Consider the following 13,687-nt stretch of genomic DNA (forward strand, 5'->3'; position numbering starts at 1 on the left):
GCTAGCGTTTGTAGTGCCGGCACGGAGTACTTGATGGATGTTTTATTTTCGGGCGCCTTCACCGTCAACTCAAGTGTGACACCACCGAAGAGTCCTCGAAATGGGAACTCCAATGCGGTCAATAAAGTCGTCGTACCCCGCCGCCAGATGTATCGTGTTGGGAAGTGTTAAAGCTGGTCTGAAATTGGGTCACTGTGTGCAATAATGGTTAGACGGAGTGAAGGTGGCGATTGGGCTACGTCCTTGCATTAGCACGGTTATGTAGGCTGTAGTGTTTTGCTGGCTAGAGCAGCAATCGTTAAGGATGTCACAACCGACCAGTAAGTACCTAATGAGATGCACTGAATGCTTGCAATGTGGAATCAACATATTTGGACATTAACGTAATGAGAATTAACTCGAGTTTCGTGTAAGTGAACAGCTCTATTATGGGCTAGATTTGGATTAGTTTCCTGATTCAATCGTGGGTATTAGAGTTGTGTAATTGCGTATGATTTGATGGCAAACTTCATGGGGAATATTGTTGTAGGAGATATTTTTTGGTAAATATAGTGTCTCTGCTTTATAATTTTTAGCAGTTAATTTCTTAATATTGCTAATTCCTGTGAAAATGGAACAGCTAAACACATGAGTAATATTTGCAAAGTAAACTATAAAACAAATTTCCAAACTCAAAAGCCCTGCAATTGACTGGGACTTATTACACTTCAATCGTTTGCTTGAAATATGCACGATTCAGACGAAAAATGAAAATGTGGAGTAATGAATATTTAAGAGCAGCATTGCGATCTTGAACTAACCAAACATAGGTACTTAAAACGCATATTGACACTCATCTTGGTGTGCCGAGTAGTTTTAAAAAAGTTCATCTAGACAGCTTCAAAATTTGATTGCAATGGATGGTATGAGTTTCGGATTCTCAATGTGAATATTGGAGTATATGTGTTTAGCTTACCAAGCTCTGCTGAGTTTGAACAGTACGTAGTTCTAGTAACAATAAAAAGAGTTTCATACGTGACCGGTATAAAATGATATTTTCATCGCTTTAACAAATTTTATCTTCAAACCCTGACAAATGACACCGGATGTAGAAACGGATGTGTTTGACAACAGTCGTGTAACGGGCAGTTTAAACGCAACGTCCTGTTGTGAGAATAATCTGCAAATAAATTTACACAAACACCCAACACCGGACACCGAAAATCGATGCATTTCCGGTGTCATATATATTTTGAACCGTGAAAAAATAAGGTTCGTCTCACATTTGTTTTTATTATACGCTACAATTAAACCTCTTTCGCCCGGTGGAAAGAATAGTAAGAAATCGAAATAAATGTCAACTTCCTGCACAGCGCCAGGAAACGAATATATTTTTCCTTTTTATCTCCGTTCGCTAGCGATTTTTTAAATACTCCTTTTCATTCTGTTTCTTTTCCAGATTGAATATCTAAAATCCAGCACGAACGGAAGGGTGAGCAGCTGTGCGAATTCCTACCCTCAGCAGGACCTTCTACAGGTTGGTTTGTTTTATTTTACCGTACACAAAACATTTCATGCATGTTTGTTTTACCCTTTCCCGTTAAAACATCGCCAAACCGCTGTAAGAAAATAACGAAAATCCACAAACTGGAAAAAAATCTCACAGAAGTTTATTTTGCAACAAAACCTCCACGAAAGCGCGGAATCAAAACATTATCAATTATCAAGGCAGAAACGAAACTTGTTCCATTTTTTAAGCAGTAAGGTTTTTTTTTATTCTGTTTTATTTGTTGTTTCACGTGCAGTGATGCGTTAGGTTGTTGGATTGCTTGAAGTTTTGTTTTTATTATTACGTGAGAGATACTAGCTGGAACAACAGAAGCGTCTTGTTTTGCTGATGATATTCATTATAATTTCCTTTTTCTGTTTTCTACCGTTGCAACGAAGATGTTGTGCTGGCGGAAATGAACGTGTGTCTCATTAAAAAAAACTTTGCACTAAACAGAGAAAACTTCCTCTGAAGTTCTAAAAGAATGCTTCGGATGTGTGGTTGAAAAACAACTTGCTAAGGACAAACTATTACAGCATGCGAAACGAGGTGTTGAAACGAAAAAAAACCCCACAACATAGCAGCTGCATAATTTGGCAAGTATGAAAGAAGATTCATCGTAAGCATCTCGTATTTGGTCCCTTTCATCGTTAGAGAAGCAGTTTTCGGTGAAGGATAAGCCTGTGAGCAAGTGAATGTTAGGAACACTCTGCATACGCTCGTTTCATTTATTTAACGAGTATGCTGCTTTCTTTCCATCGAGACTTCTTTTCCCTACTTTGATTTTACATACACTCTTGTTGCGCTCCATTGTGTGGGTATTGTAGAGGAATCAACAGAAATATAGAAGGAAGGAAGAATATTCCCTTTTTTTTAATAAAAAAGGTTGCCATTCTGATGAAACTAAAGTCGATACTTTGCTTGGTGTCTCAAGTGGAAGAGGAAATTGACTCGAGAAGCGTAATCGACCCAATGAATGTTGAAGGTAACGGTCAACCTCCAGCACTATTGATCGGTGATCCTTCCCTGCTAAAGCGCATCTTTCATTTCACAGCGGGCGAAAGAAAGAAGCCCTGTGTGACTTAGTTGGGCACGGGGTAACATAAGCTCACCGCAAACGGATCAAGTGTCGGTGCAAACATTGTGGGGCCGCCTATTTATGACGGCGGAGAACTTGATCTAGAATGAGATTCCAATCGTTGTTTCAGGTCACTGACCTGCCCGGTAGATGACTCTAAGCACCCGGAATGGAGATGCTTCCTGTAGCAGGCGTGGGTTCTAACCGTCGGACAAGCGATCTGCCATGACTCAGCAACCCCTGGAACTTCATGACCCCATGACTACAGTATCCTGCTGAACATCCCCTCCCAACCCCCCATACTGACCCAAAGATGAGAAGGTGGAGATAATTATTTTGTCATAATTAATAATGTTTTGATTGATGATGGCCGAGTCACCTCGAGCCTACTCGAGGTTGTTGGGACTCTTTGGAAAGGTCTTCCATGGGCTCGAGTACCTGTTGACGTTATCGGTGGAAGAAGCAACCGGATCGAAGTACTACGCGCAAGTGTCGGAATCTTTCGGAGATTATCGGACGAAAGATTTATGACCTCCGGTTTGGTAGGGATCTAAGATCTACGAGTACTCTAAGAGTTGGTAAGGAGAGTTCGATCTCTTTAGACGTAATTGAATCGATTCGCTGCTCTTCGTATATATAGTTTACTTTTTCTTCTTGCAAACATCAAACACCTTCAGACACCTTCCGAAACCCATGTTTCTCAAAGATTATGATCCTTCCCGGATGACATTGTAGAGAAGTTCAACGGTGAACCGCGTAAGATGGCGAGATTGCAAAACCGTTACGGCTACACCAAGATCGGTTCGATAGCTGGCAGTACGAATTCGCAAGCATAAACAACAGCTTCAAATACTACGAAAGCATCAATAGCTGTGTTCCGTCCGATCTGTCGGGGTATAAATTACTATCACCGCAATGGAGCAAACAACATACCCACGAGAAGAAGCAAAAAGTGACGTTTTAGCACGTAGAAAATGAAAAAAAAAAATCACAAAACACATCCCATGCTTTTGTTCCAAGGTGGTGAAATTGGACCGACGAACCATCATCCAAAAAGGGACGCCATGAAATCTGTACAGAAGAAACAAAAACGCGTGTACGGCGGAGACTCGTCGGTCGGTCACAAATTGATGGGCTCAGTGTATGGCGTGGTTAGACACCCCCTCAAGAACAGTTAGCTTCTCGGACGCCACCATGACACGATGCCCAGTGGCCGGTAGTGGAGTTTGGGCAATGGGAAGGAAGGTACCATCGGGCGGCAAACATTAATCTAGGTGTCCCGGTGCGTGCTTGTTCCAGAAGACGCTACACCAATTACCCAGTTTGGTGCGTTTTTGTTTTGGTTTTGGGCTTTTTTTATCCACTTCTGTTGTCTGCTTTCGTGATTCATTTTTACATCTACCACACGACTTTGCTTCCCCCGCACGTTCCATTCCACGAGGTCGAAGAGAGATTTCCCTCTCCTAATGTCTTTTCTGATGCCGTTTTTTTTTGTTTTGGAAGCGCGTTTATGTATTTGTGTGCTTTTTGGTCGACATTTGCTGAGGAATCCTTTGTTTTGATGTTTGTTTTGTTTTTAGTTTATCGTACCATTATCGTGTGTTTTCTCCTTACGGAACCTCTAACTGTACATTTGGTGTGCGTGTTTTTAGAAGACCTTTTAGACGGTTGGGGAGTGTGGTAGGTCATTGTGGGAGAAGGATTATTTTTTCGGTTCTATTGCCCGGGGAAGCATGTTCCGTTTCCTTTAATCTAGCACACAAACATGACTAGCCTGTTCAATGTCATCCATCGTGCGAGGGCGTACGCGCAGTACTTTAGCGAATGATGGTTCAGCTTTGCGGGATGATCGCTGGATCATGCATTTTTTGTAGTTCAATTACCGTTCATTTCATTTTTTTAATGGCCATTAACGGAATCAAGTGTAGACTATTAGAACTCATAGTAAAATTAAGAAAATCCTCCTGGAACTTGGTACTTTCGGTATAAACACATTTAAAATTTTCAGAATGCTTTACTTTGAGACATGTGAAATCAGTTTTGCTATGATAATGAGATAGTTCTTTTGCCATCACAAATCAAATAAATTATTTCTATGCTATCCATTCACCTTCATATCACGTATCTAATGTATTAGAAAAATCAGCACACACTCAAGGGTAGAAATTAAAAGTAATTTTCCAGTCACGTTACAGATATGAGTTTTGTTTTTGGTGCTCTTCTTTAATTTTTTGGTGTTGCTCGAAAGAGCTAATAATCACATTACTTAATTACACGGCGAGTACTGAGCACCCCCTAATTAACTAATTGATTTCACTTGAAACGCAAGAGTGTATTTACTTTGCAGTCCTTCCAACGCAAAGCAACACGTATGTTGTAATTTTGAGCAAATTTACCAGCAACTGTAGTAATTGCATCATCTCGATTGCTGCTCAATTTGTCTGCAACTTCCGTGTCGTGTTGCTGCTCCGTGAGCACGAATGTGGTTTCATCGAAATGGTTGAAATACGACGCAAAAACCTCTGACCCATCTTATCCGAACTTTTGCTCATTTTCAATTAGATAAAATCCAATTAATAGACTGTCAGGGTGGCTTGGGTCGGCTACAACGCCCGCATATCATGTTTATTGGAAACCCGCACATCGGAGCAGCATAAGCACACGTGTAAGTTGGGGAACTTTTTTGCTGTGCATATGCGATGTGACGTACTTAAAGACAGCCTCCAGACAGGAGAAGAACTTTTTATCGCTCGTATACTTACGCGAAAAGCTACCCAAAACGTCTCGTTCACTGGGATTGGCTTTCGATAGGTTTGGAAATGTCCTAAAAGGCTCCCTCCGACGTTGGAGGAGTAACTTGTTTTTCTTCTCCAGCTTATGAGTTCTCTTTTTTGTATGCCAGTTTTTTTGCACAGCACCACGATCCGCTTATGTAATTTTCTATCGGTTCGCGTTCGCGCTGGGTGAAGGTATCGTTTGCTTCCATATCGAAAAATTGGTCTTGCTGAAGATCTTGCGAGCGCCTGTGCGAGCGTGTTGCCGGGAGTGCGTTTGTGCACCATCACGTAACCATTAGACCAAAACCCGCGTGCGAATATTTGCCCTCCCATGGGTCGCTTGCCAGCTGAAGGACGGCCAGCGGGACAGGACATGGCGTTGGTCCACCGTTAGTCCCGATCTCACACACCAGCTCGACCGGCCAATCCCTTTCCCGTATGGGTTTCGATCAATTTGCGAATGTGTGACTTTTTTGTTGCTGTTGTTGCTCCATACACCCTGCTCAACCCAACGGCATATCGCTCGCTGCCCGATATGAAGTGTTGTGCTGGTCGAGGTTGTGCTGAAGCAACAAGTTAATTTGCAAGCACGGATCACCCTCGGCCAATTGGTTGCCGTGAGGTGCGCTTTGTGGAAGCGTGTGGAATGGATCGATTTCGTGTCGGGAGAATAAAAGCTCAGTGGCTGAAGATGTGAAAGCAACAAACCACATTAGCTGGTGCGTGGAAGAAAAGTGGATTGTGCTTATAAATAAGAGTGCGTTCGGTAAGCATAATGAACTTATTCTCTAGACTTTCTGAAGTACCTTTAAATAGCACGTTCAAAATCTTTGGAAAGTGCTATTTATTTACATTCAAATAAGCTTGAGTTAAGTTCAATTAAGTAATCTTACTTAAAGTCCGTTTCAAATCAATAAATCATTAACACCGTGATAACTTTAACTAAAACAACAGAGTGTGTGTATGACAGACTTGTACGAAAATAATCTTACGACGAGATCTACAATGGAGTTGGTCGCATTACATTGTATTCCTTGGTGAAAGACGGAACCGGCGGCCATTTCATGTGCATCTAGTGATTGCTATCGTCCAATCCAGGATGTGGTAGATATGGCCTCATTTGAATTTGACATTTCGAGGTGAACTTCAACAGTGGTTGATTGCCACGCAAGTGGGTTAGTTTTTTCCTGAACTTGAATTTCCAGTGTAAATCATTTGGAAATTGACTGCATGGTTTGATCATACAACTCTATAATTCAAATTGATTAAAAAAGAAACAACTTTACCGTTAAATATTTCATATGCAATGGAAAAAATGGAAAATCCACAATACGTTGTTGGTTCACTTCTTGTCCATTCACTACCACAGGAACAATCCAATCGACCTGCATTGCCAATATTCGCTACCTTCCATATGAACGTTTTGTAATAAAGTTTTCAAATTCCCTCTCCAAACTAGCACAACAAACTCCGCCGTCTTGCTAATCCTATCGCTTCTGTCTGCCATCGGAAACGATCGCGAAAAGAGGTTTTGCAATGGAAATCAATTTTCCACCAAACAATACCAGCCAAAGGTCTCGCGCACCACAGGTCAATATGCTGTTGATAGTGGTTGGCCATCGTATGAGAACGGGTCGGAAAAATGGGTACAATAAGCTAGATCCACCAAAGCAAGGGTAATATTTCTCCCAAGTAATTATGAAACGTGAAATGCTCGTGTGCACAGGAAACAATCAAGCTCCGTTTGCCATCGAACGCTATTCTTTTCCCTCGGTACTCGAGCACATCCGTGACCGCACCGTAGTTTTTTTTTACGTGTGTGTATTGTTTCATTCCTGGTACGTTTCTTTTAAGGCTCACGGTTTAATCTCCCTCGAGGGATGAATGCATGGTGGGTCTTTTTTGCACGCTCGATCCCATAAATCCCTTCCAGACCGGGATCTTGTCGAAACGGAAACGCTTTTGTGTGTGAGTACCTAATCTCAACCTTAACGGATGTGCTCGATAGCGTACGATCGGCCTGTGGTGATCGTCGTTGTCGAAACGTTGTTGCCCTGCTGACCCATGAATCATTTTCACCCAATGCCCTTGCTTGCTTGTGGGTGTGGTGGTTGGTTATAAGTGCAATAGGTTAGTGTGTCCTATTGGTAGGTGAGGAGCAGGAAATCTCGTGGAACAACTACCATGATGCCCTTTCGATTCAACGATTCGGCCCTGACAATGAACAGATGCATAAGTCGAGGATATGTGTGTGTGTTTTTGTGGTTAGTTAACTCTCTATCTGCAAACAATAAGATGCCTCCTAACCTCCATCTGAGCTGTACTGATCACCACGATCATCTGATGTATGTCGGTAGATTCGCCGCGTAGAGCTATAGGTGATCATGCATCGTTCCTTCAGCATGGTGGGACGGAACGAGCGGGAAACGTTATGCGTTCCATCTTCCGGGACATCATCACCCGCTGTAGTTGGCCGTCGTCATCGGCTCGGAAGGGAAATGATGATGAATCTTTGCTCTGGTGACCGACTCACCCGACGGGCACGCGGATGCCTTCGAGGCAGAGCGGCCGTGTCGCTCGTCTTGCAGAAGTAGAATAAAGCGTCTCCTCGGGCGGGCCTGGCCGAATGAGGTTATGATTGGTGGGCGAGCGGGAGTTTGGGATCCGATCGCCACATTCCGATAAGGAAGAACAATAGCTTCGGAATAATAAACAACATTAAAAATGGCATCTTCATGTACGTGTGAGTGTGTCCCACTTTTTGGTTGGATCGAGTTTCTGGCTTCGACGTCTTGTCACCCAGTGACATAAGGTTTGGACCATACGCTGTCAGAAGAAACCATCGCTGGAGAAGTTGTCAATGCAAGCTGCTTTCTAAATCAATGTTAACTTTATAATGATGTTGCAGCACGCTCTATGTTTGTTGCAGATCGTTCGTTTGTCGTATTTCAATCAAAAGATTTCAACGATCTTCAATTATGAAGCGATGAACCCTTCTAATATTGTGATTGTATTTACATTAAAGTTATGGTTGATATACTATAAAATGATAATTTTTCTGTTTCAACTGAATTACTCAAAATCCATTCGTTGTTTCATAGGTTTAACCACATACAACAATGTGTGGCTCCACCAGAAAAAAACGATGGTTTAAAAAACAGAACTCCACCCGTAAGACGATCCGCTTCGTTAGGGCACGGCCTTCACCAAAGACGTCCAGTTCGTATTTACAACATTCCGATTACGGTCTTGCTGGGACTACTAAAAACTACCACGCTACATCTAATTGAGGCGTATGCTGGTAAGACCGGTAGCAAAAACAAGCCGATGCCAACGCTACGTGAAGCGTTAACCAAAGCTAATGGGAAAAGGGTTGTGGATAAATGAGAAGCAAATGAAAATGGTCAACAGAAGAAGAAAAATTGAAGCAAATTGTGCTCAACCCAAACGTGTCCCCCTTTTTCTCTGTCGCTTCTCCTTTCTGTTGACTGTTCCATCCTTTCGGTTGCTTTCTATTCGTCAATCTTGAGCGATTCTAACGATTTGGTACGCGAAGGAGAGAAAAGAGAAAAAAAAACATTCCAGCCGTGTAAAGAAAGGCCCATGTGTAAAGGTTTTTCCCCCGTTCACTCTGTGCTTGGTGGTGGAGCCCTTGCGGGCGTTTGCTTGCAGCAGTGCGCTTTATGCGCATATGATGGTAACGGTTCCAAAAACCTCGTTTTCCTGGTGACCCACGGAAACCCGCCCGGGTGGCCGGTGGTTTGGTCCGGGGGTTCGAGTTTCCAAAGCCATAAAAAAGCCCACAAACCACCAGCATCATCGCCACCGCCAGTAAAGAGGCAGTAGCAATGACGACAAACGATGATCGTACCGGTGGAGCGTTAAAGGAGAAGAACGCACAGAAACACTGCACGCCCCAAAACCATTCGGCCCATAAAGGGAAACCCATCCAGCACCGAGCATAATCGGCATCGCATGAAAACGACACCTTACCGGGTGGGGTAGGAAAACATTGGTACCGGGTTTCTGACCATCGGTGGTCGCATCGTGGTGGTGCGGGAAAGAAAAATGTCACATTACATCTCGGTTATTTTTACATAACTTCTTCAAGCCCCGTGGCGCACACCAGCATCAGGTTTCGTTCGGGTGTTTGAGCTGGGTGAGATAAAAGAAAAGCAAAATACCATACGCCCCTTGTGCCACGATGATGGCATCGTTTTCTGGTGGTTATTTCATGGCGCCAGACATTCCGAGTGGTACCCCAAGCGTTGTTGAGGGGGGGAATTCGTAAAGAAATATTTATTGTTCCACCGAACCGGAAAATTGTCTCCCGGCCAACCTCGCCCTCAGTCCTCGCTAGCGCACCATTTACGCTGGTGATGGAATTCGACCTTAAAACAAAGCGAACTCGAGGTGGAAAAGTCGGAAAAACACCCTGACCTCCTAATGCTGGATGGTTCGTGTGATGGTAGCGAGTGACGAATCGAACAGAATAAAACAACAAACAGCATGCATGCACGCTTCAATTCAATCGGAACGGAATGGAAAACACTGGCTTTCTCACACACACTTGCGATCCGTTATTGATACATTCATGGCTTTGGTGGGACGAGCACTGTTGATGCAACACTGCGTCGTTTCCTGCCTACTTCACAAATCGACATTGACCTCATCGAAACGGAAACGTCTACATGACGCTACTGAACTGCTGACGTTACCACAAACGTACGGAAAGAAAATGATCCAATTGTAATAATTACCTAGTGCTAGGGGATGAGCAAAGAAAAATCTAGCCTGATCAGTGAAAATTGTTAATTGGTTTCAACCGATTACTGGAAAACGAACGAAAATAAGTATCATACAGAAGCGTGGTGTGTACCAAATTATACACCCGATATATTTTTGCCGAGCTAAGCTGGGTGTTTCTTCTCCCAATTCTATTCGTCTATTCGGCATCAGAAGAATATCATGTTTGAAGGAAAAAATGCTGAATAGGAAATATTTGAAAAACATTTAGAAAATATCTGAAAATCGTATAACTTAAAACAAGAAAGCATTCATTTTTAAGGCAAACTACCAATATTCTAAACACAATTTTTCATTTATTAAAACTTGAAAAAAATATTTCAAACACACATTTCCAACGCGAAAATTATCGTTGTAACACACTTCATGTAGCACAAAAATCCTAACACCCTTTATCGCTTAATAAAAGACCCCGAAATTGATCGAATAAAAATATTTATGATCATTGCTCTGCCCGCAATCTAGTACACAAGGCTCCTGGCAATTGTTTTATCTTGGGTTTCATTTCGGGGCTCTAGTTTTGGTCTTCTTCGTTACGAAATGTCCACGCACACTCTCACTCACACAGAACATGGACATGCGATTGCAGACGAAACGGTAAATGGCTGACACATTACTTCGTAATTGCATTTGAACGCCCTGCCCGAAACCGATCGGAGCGCCTTTTTCTTTGACCATCCAATTTTCCAAACGCCGGCACGTTCTCGAAAAAGAAAGTGACCATTTCCAAACCCACGGTAAGAAAGTGGCACTCGATGCCATCTTCAAGACGGTGAAGCTGTCCACGTAGAAAGGGTGCAAAATTGAACGTCTTCTCTTCGATGGCTATTAAATAATTGATCGTGCAAACGATGTTCCTCGATCGCTGTCACCAACCGCAGGGGCAGTGCTCCCAGTGAATGTCGATATGCCGAATCGTTTTGTTTCCCGTGAACGGTTGCAATCATTCGAACCGAAAAGGCGTAGGGTTTGCTGTTCCAAACCCCTCTAATGGTGGCCACCACATCATTGGTTGCGTCCCATTTCCCCAAGGCTTTTGGGTGGCATGTCTTTGTGCTGGTAATTTTTTTCCGTCCATTTCATAAAAGCAGGCACTGGAAAAAGGGGCCCACGGAAAAGTCAAGGAAACCGCGGGTGGTTTTCATGGAGTTCGAACATTTCACACCCATCTTCTCGCTGGCAATGGTGGCCCTTTTGGTTGGTACATTAGTGACCACACGCCATGTTCAACCTTTTCCCCCTGAGGGGCACGTTGGACTGATAACTGTTTGTATGTTTCGGTCGTCGTGAAGATTGTGGCGCTAGTTGCGGTAGCACACGATGTCGATGATGGTGGTGGTAGCATCATTTCCCAACGCGCATCAACTATCCGCAAAAGGGAATCGCGTTCGATTTGACCCATATTAACCGAAAATTGCACTGGGAATGATGCTGTGTGCTCCGAGGTCCGTTGTGGTTTGTCCTGGTTTTTCTACTTCATATTCCGGTCTGGTACGTTTGAGTTATTACATACTCGATAGACTTGCTCAACGCATTTCCCGCATCGATACTGTCTTTATTGTAACGTATCTTTTCTATCGTCCTTGATGGTATATTTCATTTCATATCGGAATATCAAATAAAGGAAGAAATTTTGATTCAAATAATGACATAACTGCTTAATCCGGCATATTTTCAATTTGATTAATAAGATATGCACAACAATCTCAATATATCTTATAGATAAAATCTTTCATGAAACAATGCTGCTTATATTTCCGAAGTTATGTTCTAATAAATATGGTTGTTCTTCTCTTTACAGCACAACAATCAGTTAAGAATACCCTGGTAAGTAAGAATTTCAATGCAGTTTTTTCTTTCACAACAATTTTGATAGTTTTACAAAAACCAATAAAGTGAGCAGCACCGTTTTTGTTAGTCACAGGTACAGCGTAAGCTTCGGTTGGAAGTGAATTGTCCTTTTTGTGCTTCAGCAAAACACCTGAGCACCTAAGCTTCATCAAGTTTGGTATCTTTTATCCGCCTTTCGAATGGTTGGAAAAAAATTCTCCACCCTTCCTAACCATTCCACGGTAAAAAGGGAGGATTACAATGCCTTGCAACAGTATACCGTCATATGGCGCACGAGTTGCAACAAAACCATTGCAATATTCATAACCCTTCCGATCTCTTGCCGCACTCGAACTGCACTTCCAGTTGCCATTCATCCATCACGGGAATTTGGGATGCAATAGCAATCATTGTGAGCTACAAAACAAGGACCAAAACAAAAAAAGCGGAAGTGTACCGCTGTACATCGTATCAGAATTTTAGTACGACATGTAACATACCGTAGTGACAGATGGGCATCGAAACGATCAGTTGCACCATGGTAGCGAAACATATTCGATTTGGGGGATTTTCATTTTTTCCTTCGCGCAACCGATAGCACGATATAAACTGGAAGCCATACAAAGTTAAGCAGGAAGTGAATAAACGAAAAAGAATACTTTATGACAAAACAGCAACCAAGGGTCTATTCTATTGGGGAAAACCGGAGAACTGTCACGGTAGGAAAAAGGCGTGCAGATTTACATGCTACAAATGATTTGCCAATTTTGAGTACCGTTTTGTTGTTCTCGTGTGTACCCTGAATGTGCATTGTTGGGGAAAAAAATAATAAATTTATTAGCCAGTTGGTTCATAAAACAATGCCGACTGCTGGCAAAAGCATATCGAGATACGGGAGAATAAAACCAACGTACAATAAACATTTTATACACTCCAAAAAACCAATTCTATGTTTATGGAACATGAAAACGGTTGTACTATACGCATCGCATGATGCTGGGAATCGATTGCTAATGGAGTGCAGTACCGGGAGCAACATAAAAATTCGTTCATTTAAATGCGTTGACCGGGAAATGGACCGAACGGAGGACCTTTTTTCCAACGCTTAACCATACACCATTTCCATCAGCTTTTATTTTCCACCGCACATACAGCGTGGTAACCCACTCGTATCACCATTTCTAAAGAGTCGTTTGTTTGTTTTTTTTTGCTCACACCCTACCTCCTCCCACCTTTCCAACCTATTGCAAAATTCCAATCGAATCCCCCCGGATAATGGTCCCGGAACGATCGGACACACCGGTCAGTGGAGCATTCGCCATTCGGTGGCACAGAAAACGCGCAAATATTCGCGCTCAAGTGTGCCGCCATGCCTGAATGGGAGTTTATGTGTGTGTGAGTATGTTGCTTTTTCCACCTTTCCTCTCCCCCCCCTCCCCCTATTCACACGGAAATGGTCATCTTCACATGCGACCCATCAAATGCGTCGCTAGAGACGTCTCTCGCACCGGCGGAGTCTCACACGTCAAATGGGAGTCTGCTGTAATTTTTGTGTTTTCTCATCTCTTTTTTCCCTCCACATGTACGTGTGTAAATGTGTGAGTAATCCAATATGTTGTCCGGGGAAATTAACGGTAAATACGCGTCGCCAGCATTGGGCTTCGCTAT

This window comes from Anopheles marshallii, chromosome 3, assembly GCF_943734725.1.
Source record: "Anopheles marshallii chromosome 3, idAnoMarsDA_429_01, whole genome shotgun sequence".
In the NCBI taxonomy this organism is placed as follows: domain Eukaryota; kingdom Metazoa; phylum Arthropoda; class Insecta; order Diptera; family Culicidae; genus Anopheles; species Anopheles marshallii.